The following is a 13,396-nucleotide window of genomic DNA, read 5'->3' as shown; positions in this document are numbered from 1 at the left end:
GAAAATCCTTTTAAGGAACAATGGCCAAACTAGACAAGTAGGAGACAGCTTTTCAGAATCATAATGAAAGAATTTCCTAGGACTCTCCAGAACCGGGACCATTCTGTTCAGATCAATGCAGGGAGTCAGAGGACTCCAAGAAAGTATGGTTAGCTGATACAGGAAATGAAAGCACTTGACAGATTAACTATGCATTTTACTGTGCTGAAAGAAAATTTATAGTTAGTCAGTATACTTGGGAATGAACTAATGGTAGATACCTAGAAATCTAAGTGAATGAAATGAGGCAATTAACAACTTCATGGAAAATGAAAAGCTGTGCAGGAATTAAAATGTAACTTCTGTGATTATTTAGCCAGGCCCAAGTTTAGATAGCATAATGCCATTCTGAATATTGATTTAAGAAAAAGATTTAAGATAAAGATGAAATACCATTGGTAAGAAGGCAGGTGTAGATGCATGAATGTGTGTCTATGGTGATTCTAATCTCTTTGTAGCTGGTAAAAAGTATAATGCACTTAAAAATCAAGAAAGAATAGTATGAACATACTTTGTTTTATTTTTAGAATTATATAAACAAATTACAAAGAAAGAAAATTAAAAATAATTGTTTTGAGGCAGTAGGAATTAGATCAGAAGACTGCTATTGATTATTAATGTTTGTATATCTATGTACATATATTATTTTGATTGAAATAAATATAAATTAAAACAAAAGTTATCTCAATATTACAACTTACACTTAGAAGCTTCAATGTGTCTATTTAAAAGCTAAGAATCTGCATCCAGATTTAGAATCTCTGCTCTGCTATGTGATTAAGTTATACTGAAAATGTTGCTTCACCACTGATGACTTAATCCTCTAGTCTGCTAAATGGAAATGGTAGCTGTATATGCCTCATATGGCTATTAGGGAGCTCCAATGGGGTAATATTTGTGAAGTGCTTAGTATTGGGACAGGCCCATAGTGAGTGCTCATTTCTAGTGTATTATAATAAAAACAAACAAACAAAAATGATACTAATAAAATGTGGTAGGAATGTTACTTTGGCTTCATTTAAAAATCTACAGTGAAAATCAGTGCCAAAAATGCAGAAGTATCACTTTACCTTAAGCTTTTGCATTGATTTAAAATACTCAAAAATTTTAAAAAACTAAGTTGTTTTTGATGCTCCTAAATCTGTTTAAGGGACTTTCCAGATTGGACATGACTGAGAGACAGCAGACACAGACATATCTGCTTAAAGAAATGCTTCTGAGCACATTAGTCAGATTCTGATTCCCCATTTTGTTCAAAACATGCCCACTCAATAAATTTTTTCAAAGCCACAAAACCCTGCAATATGATTTTTCAAAACCAGAAGTGTGGAGAAACAGCTGGCCTGGCCAAGCTTCCTGGCCTAGTTGTGAGCCTGAGTCTGAGATGGATTACCAGAAGAAAAGTTGGCCTCCTTTGAATTTTTAGATAGAAGGAGTTTTTTAAAGCAAAAATGACCCTGAAGGACATTGTTAGTGTAAAGAATAGTTCACTCCAGTTTCTACTTATTTATTAGACACTAGGGAAAATATAAACTATATTGGCCTCAAGGCAGAAGCTTATCCTGTGGAACCACTGCAAAATCATTCCAAAATATGTATTAAAATCAGCAACAAAACAAAATCAACCTTTTTCCTATCTTTTCCTTATTTTAGTAATCTTCTTGGGATTTGTTGCATGTTAACACATTACTATGAGGCATTCAGTATTGTAAAAGGAACATAATTATCCTGAGGAAAATACGTCCCATTTTACTTTGAAAAAAACACTTAAAAAGCAAGCTAACCATGAAAATTTTAGACTACATCTTTTTAAAAAATATTTGATATATCATGACTTCCTCAAGGGCACGGACTTTGACTTTTTTGTGTGACACTTTCATTCTGTGCAATGTCCAGGACATATCCGATGTTCAGTGAATATTTATTTCATTGAGTTTACTCCTGGTTAAGATATTTTCCTGGGGGACATTTTATTTTCACTGTGACTTTGAGGCTGTCTTGATGAATATGCAGTTTATTCACAGTATTGTACCATAAAGGTCACTATGACAGGGCAATGGAAATATGAATATAGAAGCTTGAAGATGAGTTGATTCATTTTACAAAGGTAAACACCAAATGCTGCATAACTGTCTGCTTTTAATTAGCTTGTCAAAAGATTTTGACAAAGTCCTCCAGTGGATTACTGAACAAACCTGGATGCAGATTACTTCTATTGAATCATTTATTGTCTTTCATAGCTTTTAATAGAATTGATCTAATCATGCTCATTCTATTCTCTTATCAATTTTACACTCCTCTTTTGTTTGCATTTGTAACTATAAGGTTTTGTAGAGATAATTTTGTCTTCCCTGTGTTTGTTATAGCTGCTCTCAGCTTGAATACATACTTTAGATCTCTCCGGATATTTTTATTTGGGTCTCAGTATGATGTTTCTAGTAATGTTTATACTTTTATTTGTTTCCCTTGGTTTTTGATAACAGTTTTTTTATAGCTATCATTTCCTTCTCCCATTTACTATTATAACAAAATTAAAATGTGCTCATTTTTTAAAAAGAAACTCAGGAAATTAATGCCTTTAGTATAATATCCAATTTCCTTGATCTTCTCGTTCTTATGAATCTTTTTCATCCCCCTTTCCTCATTACATATAGGAATGAGATGTTTCTGAAATTAGCAACTTGTCTATAAAGTGAGATAATCTGATACAAATCAATTTTCATCTTCACAGTATTAAATGAATTAATTCACCAAAGTAGCTTGCAAGATAATGAAAGCAAAATGCAAGCAAAGAAATTGAGTGACCTTTAACCAGCCTCAAATAGAATTAAATGTCAATGTCCTGAAGAGGAGTTCCTTCTGTTTATTTCTGGCAGCTACAGATTTCAGCCAAGACACAGGGTGATGGGGAGTTGCTGGCTGATTCTTAAAACTTGAATTTTATTACTGGTGAAAGTTTACTATTCCCAGCAGGACAATGGCATTTTTTTTTTTTTTTTGAATGATTCCTTTCTCTTGCACCTCTCAAAATACTGTATTTTTTTCTGAAAGAGAAACTATTTCATTTGGTATTTGCCTTTCACTTGGCATATATAAAAACTACACATTTAACTCAAAGTTGGCAATAGTATGTAATATAGGTATACTACAAGTGTCTCAAAAGTTAGAGGCATTTTTCTGATCCATACTCAGAGTAGACAGACTGTTAAAGTGCTGAGCAAAGTACCTGAAATTGTTCACTGCAAAATGAGAAATCTCAAAATACTCAAACTCTTAAGAAGTATATCAATAGGATGGGAAAAAACAAAAATGAATAAAAGTAAAAGTAGTAATAATAAACCTAGACATTATGTTTTAATAAAATGGACCCCTATTCTAATGTCAAGTTATTAATGCTCCTCCAGCAGGTTATAGTTGATTACATACTATATAGTATATGAACAGTTGCTTATAACTCCATCAATCAATTTTATTCTGCATTTGGAAATGTATCTATCACTCTTTGCTGGTGCTTCATTCTCAATTATTGAGAAATAAGAGACAAAACGTAGAAAAGACTCAAGCTAGTGCCTCACTAAACAGTGGAAATGTAAAAGGCTTTCTTGTGTACTGTTGGGCTGGTTACTGAGAAATATAACAACTTCCTCTAGGTAACTTAGATCATCAACTGAAGGGACTTGAACCAGTGTCTTGATCTCCATTTCACGGTACTATCTATGTGTTATGCACAAAACTGGAAGAACCAACCGTTGTCCGTATAAAAGATAAGAAGGGAACCATAGAGAATCATGCTTTGAGTCACTGGATATCAAGAGCCAAATATTGTGCCTATTAGTGTGAGGACAGTTTCATTAGTTTTTTTCCAGGATCTAAAGCATCTCTCCTTACACAATTATAGAAGAAAAAAAAAAAGTCATTGATAAATACTAAAAGTAAATGCATTAACATAGAAATTAGTTTTTTCTTATCTACCTTGGTAACTAAATTTCAAAAACTCAGTCAGCTAATTATGTTTAAAATATATTCTGATGGATGATATGCAAAGTGAAATCCCACAGGAAACATTGCTAATTGACAATGTGGGCATATGTAAGCACATGTTTGTGCTTTTTTGTTTACTTATTAGTTTTCTAATTTAGCAATGTGTGTGTGTGTGTGTGTGTGTGTGTTAGTTGCTCAGGTGCACATCGCTCTTTGGAACCCCAAAGACTGTAGCTTTCCAGGCTCCTCTGTCCACGGAATTCTCCAGGCAAGAATACTGGAGTGGGTTGCCATTCCCTTTTCCAGTGGATCTTCCAGACCCAGAGATCGAACCCAGGTCTCCCACATTGCTGGCAGAGTCCTCACCATCTAAGCCACAAGGGAAGCTCAATTTAGCAATATATCTACTTAAATTCACTCTACAGAGCTCCGTGATAGAAAAAAAAAGAAAAAAAATATATATCGAGAACCAATTATGTGAAAATCACTGGGCAAGTACATAAAAGATACAGAGAAATGTAGAACATATTCTTCCTCTTCAAGAATATTACAAACATATTTGATCAATTAGCCTATGCACACAGGAAGCAAAAAAAAAATTATAGTGAGAAATAGTGTATGCAATTACATATGCATATTAATTTAGCAAATATCTATTGATCATCTGCTCTTCCATTGTATAAGAAAATTGTGGTGAATACTGCCTCTAAGTTTATACCCTTGTTGTCTTTATAGAGTTTGGGGTAATTAGACAAGTGAGCATAATGTGTTGGAATGACTATTGTTACAATGATCCAAGAAAGAAACAATTTTCCATTCAGTTCAGTTCAGTCGCTCAGTTGTGTCCAACTCTTTGTGACCCCATGAACTGCAGCACGTCAGGCCTCCCTGTCCATCACCAACTCCTGGAGTTCATCCAAACTCATGTCCATTGAGTCGGTGATGCCATCCAGCAATTTCATCCTGTGTCGTCCCCTTCTCCTTCCTCCAATCCCTCCCAGCATCAGGGTCTTTTCCAATGAGTCAACTCTTCGCATTAGGTGGCCAAAGTATTGGAGTTTCAGCTTTAGCATCAGGCCTTCCAATGAACACCCAAGACTGATCTCCTTTAGGATGGACTGGTTGGATCTCCTTGCAGTCCAAGGGACTCTCAAGAGTCTTCTCCAACACCACAGTTCAAAAGCATCAATTCTTCAGCACTCAGCCTTCTTCACAGTCCAACTCTCACATCCATACATGACCACTGGAAAAACCATAGCCTTGATTAGATGGACCTTTGTTGGCAAAGTAATGCCTCTGCTTTTGAATATGCTATCTAGGTTGTTCATAAGTTTCCTTCCAAGGAGTAAACATCTTTTAATTTCATGGCTGCAATCACCATCATTGCTGTGGTTCAAAAGGCTGAATTTATTCTACATGATGGAAGTTAGTTCTAGTAAATGAGTTGATAGATAAAGAGAACAATCCAGGAAAGAAGTAAGCATAAACATACAAACCTCCTCTGATTGTCATAGTACTATGGACATGTTATCTTTCTGGTCTGGATAAAGCATAAGCAGTTTGAGTTCTAATACTTCAGTGGATTTATTGATTTAAAAATTGCATTTGTAAATTCTCCTCACCTAGTGCCAGGCCTTGGAAAAATAGGTGTGCCACAAAACTCTAACAATTGAACTATATATTTTTCTCATCTATGTGTCTATCCTTAAAGCTTTTTTCCTCCACAGAACTAATATCAAAACACAAATTTTCATGAGTGAGATCCTTTTGAGAGATGACATTTGCCTTATATGAGCTTTAAAGTTAAAAGATTAAAGTACAACTTTAATTCTTAATGTGTACATGTTAAAATATTTAATTAGAAATGCATGTAACAGCTCCCAAACTGTTCCTGGAACATAGTTACCCTAAAACCCTCTCCTCCTCAACTTCTTACTTAAAGCTTAAACCACTACCACATTCTAAGAGCTGATGGCATTGTATAAGAAGAATGTATGCTTCAGTTTGAAACTTGATATCTGTATTAACATCTTGGCAGATTTAGTAAAATTAATTACCCCATCTATTTTAGTTCAGCAAGTTCTAACATTTGTATATCAGTATTATTTGCACATGTACAAATATGCATATACTGCCAAGACATGCCTTAGAATATAAAAGGATTTAGAGGGAAAATGCCCTGTCAAGAAAAATTCGAAATATATCCAATCAATATTAGCATCTTTCTACTTCTAAAGGTGTATCTCTTCTACTCAGGGATGATTTTTGGAGATAGGAAAATACAGTTTGCAGTTCTCAGGGCTGAGAGCAAATACAGCTTTCCTTTGCTAAACTCAATAATTTCAAGAATAGGCACCTAATCTGGATATTACATTTTTGTGTGAAGGCGCCTTTTCTCCATCTCATGCACTAGGCATTTATTCCTAATGGATGCTATTTGCAGACATTGCCTCACCATAAATAACTGTTTCAATGAGGCCAGGACCTTTTGTGTTCAACCTGTAGGCAGTGTTCCAACTGAATGGCATTTGCGCTTATATTCTGCTTCAGGGGAAAACACACATACACACTTACAAAATCTCAACTGTTTCACAAACCACATCTCCATTCTGCACATCATTATTTGTGTCAAAAAGTTTTGGTCAGAATGAAGCAAGGTAAATTGAAGATGACAAAATTTCCCATGTTTTCTAGTCAACAATCAAAATGTGTTGTGCTCTGCTGTATATCTGCTTGCATCCATCCTACATATTTTATTTATTTTCTCATTTATTTCTAAACAACTAGACCTACATTTAAATTTACAGATATAGAGCATGGAGCCTTTGGGCACATTTAAAATACAAGGAAATAAATAAGCATTCTTACAAAAATGCTCTAAAAATCACAGTGGAGCCCAATTTTCTGTCTATACCAGGGAGAAGGAGAAACAAGAAACCTGAACCTGAGAGACGAAGTAAAGATTTTACCATGATGAAATAAAATTGAGATTTCATGAGACACCCTGTCTTATAGAGGAGGGGAATATCTGTGTAGTAGGACCATGGAGAAAAGCATCGAAGCATGACTTGATAATGAAAGCAAACTTGTTAGTTTAGCACAGAGTAAATGTGTTTATTATTATCATTATTTTATTATTACTGCTACTATAATTATTTTAATTGCTAAGTAGATTCATTTAAATTCCTATAAAGTTAATAATCTTTGAAGGAGTAATTAATATATCTTGAATCCATTTCATAGCATAATTGTGAGATAATATTTTCATAATTAAACAATAATTAAACATCATAACTGACAACACAAAAGTAATAGATCTTCATGTTCCAAGGTAACATACTATTCAAATTCATGACTATGAATGTTGGACCTCAGAATGTTTCTAGAAAAAAAAAGAATTTTAGGAAAATCATTTATCCAAGTAAATTTATTTTACTCTGCAGCAGACTAGTGTGGATGAAAACAACAATATTAAACTGGTTGTGAAGTGTAGGATAAGATAGTTTGGTACACAGTAACTGTTCCTTTGATTATTATTATTATTGATATTATTCTCTTTGTTAATCTGATTCTTTAAAATCATTGAAGAGATTAATAATTCTTCTAGCAAGAGTAACATATCTTGTAGTCCATTACAGCTAATGATTTTAAACAATCTTGCCATATTTGAAAAAACAAATAGTATAATATTAATTTTCACAGATGATTATAAGTAATGGACCTCTGGATGTCCCCCAGTAAAAAGAGAATTTTACAAAGAGACTTGTCCCAGGCTAATTTATTGTAATGTGAGCAGAGGTAAGGAGGAATTTAAGTATGAAAAAACTTTTCCTGTGATTGTTTTTTTAAGTATGTGATTCTTTGACTCAGTTTGAATGGAATGGGGAAAAGAGCCTATAAAAGTTTTCCTTTATAACTAAGATTATATTCGTGTGATTAATTTTAAATTGAATCTTTATGAAAAATAAACTACAGCCAACTAAATGTAAGAAAATCATAAATCTTATTCTCAAAAAGTGGTCATTGTAAATATATTCATTGGGGTACTTTAGGGACTGTAGTCTTCATTAAAAAGCACTAACATTCTAACTAAAGTTGAAGTAATTTGTGATTTCATAGTTATTCTAGGTATAAATTATTAAATATTTACACTGCAGTACTTACGAATGTCTTGATTTGAGTAATGGTTGTCATATGTAATCTTCTTGATATCAGTAATTACATTTTCTCACATAAGAGAAAAGTGCATAAGAGAAGATGGAAAAATCTTTCCTATGGTTTAAATGTTTCAAATGTCAGAATCCTTTAGAAGCTAATTATCAGTATTTCCAACTTTTTCAGCTCCAAAGAAAAAGAGCAGCTTGGAAACCAATAAATAGAGAAAAATGATAAAAGCCAGACAATTTTTAACAGTAATTTAGAAAACAAAGTTTTATGCTAATAACAGTAGGTATTTATTTTCAATTACCCCAGATAATTTGCTTTCCTTAACTGCAGGAAGCTAGTTCTTTGTAATTAACATTGCCTTAAACTTTATCTGGAGCTCCTTCTTAAAGAGTTCTTCCTAAATGGCATAGATTTTTTAAATTAATGAACCAATTTAGGAAAAATACCACATTCAAATCTCTGGTTTAGATTATTGTTGGCATTAATCTAGAGGAAACACACAGAGCAAACAAGGAAACATGACAATAAGGATGAAGTCAAACCATTTTGAGTATATTTGTGTGTGTGTGTGTGTGTGTGTGTGTATAGCTAGATAACCTTTGATTCTCTGCGTTAAAAATGTGTGGTCCATTCTTTTTATTTTACTAGAGAATTTAACTGTCTTCAAAAGGAACTGGCATTTTACAAAGAAAAGATTTACAAGACAGAAAAAAAACAATCATAATACACATAGCTTCAGTTCTGAATTTGTCATTTCTCTGCCTTAATTATTTAAAAAGCCTCCTCATAGGTAATCTAGTTCCTTCTTAACCAAAGTGTGATTCTATGGACCAGTAGCATTGTTAACCTTGAAGAAGGAGAAGGCGATGGCACCCCACTCCAGTACTCTTGCCTGGAAAATCCCATGGCCAGAGGAGCCTGGTAAGCTGCAGTCCATGGGGTCGCAAAGAGTCAGACACGACTGAGTGACTTCACTTTCACTTTTCACTTTCATACATTGGAGAAGGAAATGGTAACCCACTCCAGTGTTTTTGCCTGGAGAATCCCAGGGACGGGGGACCCTGATGGGCTGCCGTCTATGGGGTTGCACAGAGTCAGACACGACTGAAGCAACTTAGCAGCAGCAGTAGCATTGTTAACCTCGGAGAAGGCAATGGCACCCCACTCCAGTACTCTTGCCTGGGAAATCACATGGACAGAGGAGCCTGGTGGGCTGCGGTCCATGGGGTCACACAGAGTTGGACATGACTGAGCGACTTCACTTTCACTTTTCATTTTCCTGCATTGGAAAAGGAAATGGCAACCCACTCCAGTGTTCTTGCCTGGAGAATCCCAGGGACAGGGCAGCCTGGTGGGCTTCTATCTATGGGGTCGCACAGAGTCAGACACGACTGAAGTGACTTAGCAGCAGCAGCATTGTATAACCTAGAAGGCAGAATCCCAAACCCTATCTGAAATCTACTAAATCAGAGTCTGCTTTCTAGGTTTCTAGGAAACTTCTAGGACACTTCTAACAAGTTTCCAGATGATTTGTCTGAACCCCTTGACTTCGCTGGTGGCTCAGATAGTAGAGTCTGCCTGAAATACATAAGACCAGGGTTCAATCCCTGGGTCAGGAAGATTTTCTGGTGAAGGGTATAGCAACCCACTTCAGTATTCTTGCCTGGAAAATCCCATGGATGGAGGAGCCTGGCAGGCTGAAGTCCATGGCTCACAAAAAGTTGGACATGACTGAGCAACTAACACTTGATGTTTCAACCCAATGTAGCTAAAAGTGTAATTCCAAGTGTTGGGGGTACAAGAGCTAAGGTTGAAAAACAAGGGCAGATCATAGAAGGTTTTATCTGGCTTGCATAAAGATGTATGTAAAAGACTTCTTCACTCAGTGGACTTTAAAAAGAAAGAGATTTGTTTAATGTCCAGAGTCAAGGTGGCCCCAAGGATAGTAACTTAGAAAGGTGAGTTAAATATCATTACAGTTCATGCTGATTTAATTCTCACACTGGCAGCATAATAGGTGCAGGTCTTCTGGAGGCTACATCAAGTGGTGTCATTTCTTTCTGTTAGGTAGTTAGAATAGGGAAAAGGAGTCCAAAATGGCGGTGGCTAAAAGACAAGGAAGGGAAAAGTCTGCGAAAATAGAACAAAGGAAGGTCAAAGAAATGTCCGAGGGCTGGAGTCAGGACTTCAGGTAGAACAGCACTCCCGGCTGAGCCCAATTTGCATAGGGCGGGCCCGGGGGGATATATAAAAGGAGGAGCCAAAGTGCTTTCTCTCTCTCTTGCGTGTTACACTCTTTCTCTCTCCCCCCACCCCCTACGCGCGCTAGCACGCTTCTCCATTCTCTTCTGTTCTTCGAGGATGGATTCTCCTGCTATCTTCTAAATAAAATAGAGCTGTAACACTGATTTGTCTAAGAGATATGACATGTTTTGTTCAAGACCTGAGAGCTGTGACGCACGGAGGGCTTTAATGTCCATCGCCCCAGATCATTGTTGTGACGAGATAAGAACCAAGAAACATACACTAGCCTGACATTTCCATATATGTTTTATTGGAGAAAAGAGAAATTCAAAGAATTCCCTCAGAGGACATTTATTGTTTCTCATTGTCCAAAACTGGACCATGCTTAATCCCTAAAACAATTAGTGGCCCTGGAAAAAGAGATCATCATGATTAGCTTAGATAATCAACATCAGTCTCAGAATCTCAACTTGGGATCATTTTCCCACGATTCATATAAAGTTAGCAAGAAAATTTGAAAAATAGGTGTTGTGTTGGATTAAATAAAGGGAAAAAAAGAGGGGTTTTTTTGTAGCCAACTTCCTCCGGAGCAAATGTGGAAAGACTGAAAGATTTTTAAGTGGGATAGTAATGATTAAATCTATTTATAAGAAAAAATATTTTGTTTATCTTTTCAAAGAACTTGCTTTTAGTTTTATTGAGCTTTGCTATAGTTTCTTTAATTTCTTTTTCAATTATTTATTCTCTGATTTTATGATTTCTTTCCTTCTACTAACTTTTGGGGTGTTGTTGTTCTTCTTTTTAAAGATGCTTTAGGAGTAAAGTTATTTATTTGATGTTTCTCTAGTTTCTTGAGATAGGTTTATATTGTTATGAACTTCCATCTAAGCCCTGCTTTTGCTGAATCCCATAGGTTTCGGGTTGTCGTGTTTTCATTATCATTTGTTTCTATGCATATTTTGATTTCCTTTTTTATTTCTTCAGTGATATATTGGTTATTCAGAAATGCGTGGTTTAGCCTCTGTATGTTTGTGTCTTTAATAGTTTTTTTTTCCCCCCACCCTGTGGTTGATATCTAATCTTACAACATTGTAATCAGAAAAGATGCTTAAGATAATTTCAATTTTTAAAAAAAATTACCAAGGCTAGATGTGATCCATCCTGGAGAATGTTCTTTGTGCACTTGAGGAAAAGATATAATCCATTGCTTCTGGGTGTAGATATCAATAGGTCCTATAGATATCAATTAGGTCTAACTGGTCCAATGTATTATTTAAAGTTTGTGTTTCCTTGTTTTTCAGTCTGGATGATCTATTTGTCTATTGATGTGAGTAGGGTATTCAAGTCCCCCACTATTATTGTGTTACTATCAATTTCCCCTTTAATAGTTGTTAGCATTTGTCTTATATATTGAGTTGCTCCTATGTTGGGTGTATATATAATAATTGTTATATCTTCTTCTTGGATTGATCCTTGATCATTATATAGTGTCCTTCTTTGTCTCTTATAACAGTCTTTAAAAATCTATTTTATCTGATATGAGTATTACTATTCTTACTTTCTTTTGGTCTCCATTTGCATGAAATATCTTTTTCCAGCCCTCCGTTTTCAGTATGTATGTGTCCCTAGGCTTGAGGTGGGTCTCTTGTAGACAGCATTTATAGGGATCTTGTTTTTATATCCATTCATCCAGTCTTTGTCTTTTGATGGGAGCATTTGACCCATTTATGTTTAATGTAATTATTGATAAGTATGATCCCATTACCATTTACTTTATTGTTATGGTTGCATTTTTATAAACCTCTTTAGTTGGTTCTCTGAAAAGATAAACAAAATAGACAAACAGTTAGTCAGACTCAACAACAACAAATAAAAAGGTAAAGATTCAAATCAATAATATTAGAAATGAAAATGGAGAAACTACAACAGACAACACAGAAATACAAGCGACTGCAAGAGACTACTATGAGCAACTATATGCTGTTAAAATGGACAACTTGGAAGAAATGGACACATTCTTAGAAAAGTATAATCTTCTAAAACTGTACCAGGAAGAGAGAGAAAATTTGAACAGACCAATCACAAGCATGGAAATCATAAGTGTATCAAAAATCTCCCCCAAAACAAAAGCCCAGCTCCAGATGATTTGACAGGTGAATTCTACCAAAAATTTAGAGAAGAGTTAATACCTATCCTACTCAAGATCTTCCAGAAAATTGCAGAGGAAGATCAACTCCCAAACTCATTCTATGAGGCCACCATCACCCTGTATGAAAACCAGACAAAGATGCCACAAAATAAGAAAATTACAGGCCAATATCACTGGTGAACATAGATGAAAAAAATCCTCAAGAAAATTCTAGTAAACAGAATCCAATAACATATTTAAAAGATTATACATCATGATCAAGTGGACTTTATTCCAGGGAAGCAAGGATTCTTCAATATTCACAAATCTATCAATGTGATATACCATATTAACAAATTGAAAGATAAAAATCATATGATTATTTCAATAGATACAAAGAAAGCCTTTGAAAAAGTTCAACACTGATTTATGATAAAAACTCTCCAGAAAATAGGCATAAAAGAACAGACCTTAATATAATAAAAGCCATGTATGACAAACCCACAGGCAATCAAAGAATATTAAATTTAAAAAAATAAAAAGGAAAAGAAGAAGTAAAACTCTCACTGTTTGCAGATATGATCCTCTACATAGAAAACTCTAAAGATGCCAGCACAAAATTACTAGAGGTAATCAGTGAATATGGGAAAGTTTCAGGATATGAAATTAATACAGAATATTAATACAGAAATCCCTTGCATTCCTATTTACTAAAAATGAAAACTCGGGAAGAGAAATTAAGGAAGCATTCCCATTCACCATTGCCATGAAAAGAATAGAATACTTAGTAATAAATTTACCTAAAGAAACAAAAGACCTGTATACAGAAAGCTATAA

This window comes from Bos mutus, chromosome 9 (genome assembly GCF_027580195.1).
Source record: "Bos mutus isolate GX-2022 chromosome 9, NWIPB_WYAK_1.1, whole genome shotgun sequence".
NCBI classification, from domain to species: domain Eukaryota; kingdom Metazoa; phylum Chordata; class Mammalia; order Artiodactyla; family Bovidae; genus Bos; species Bos mutus.
This window is presented reverse-complemented; position numbering follows the sequence as displayed.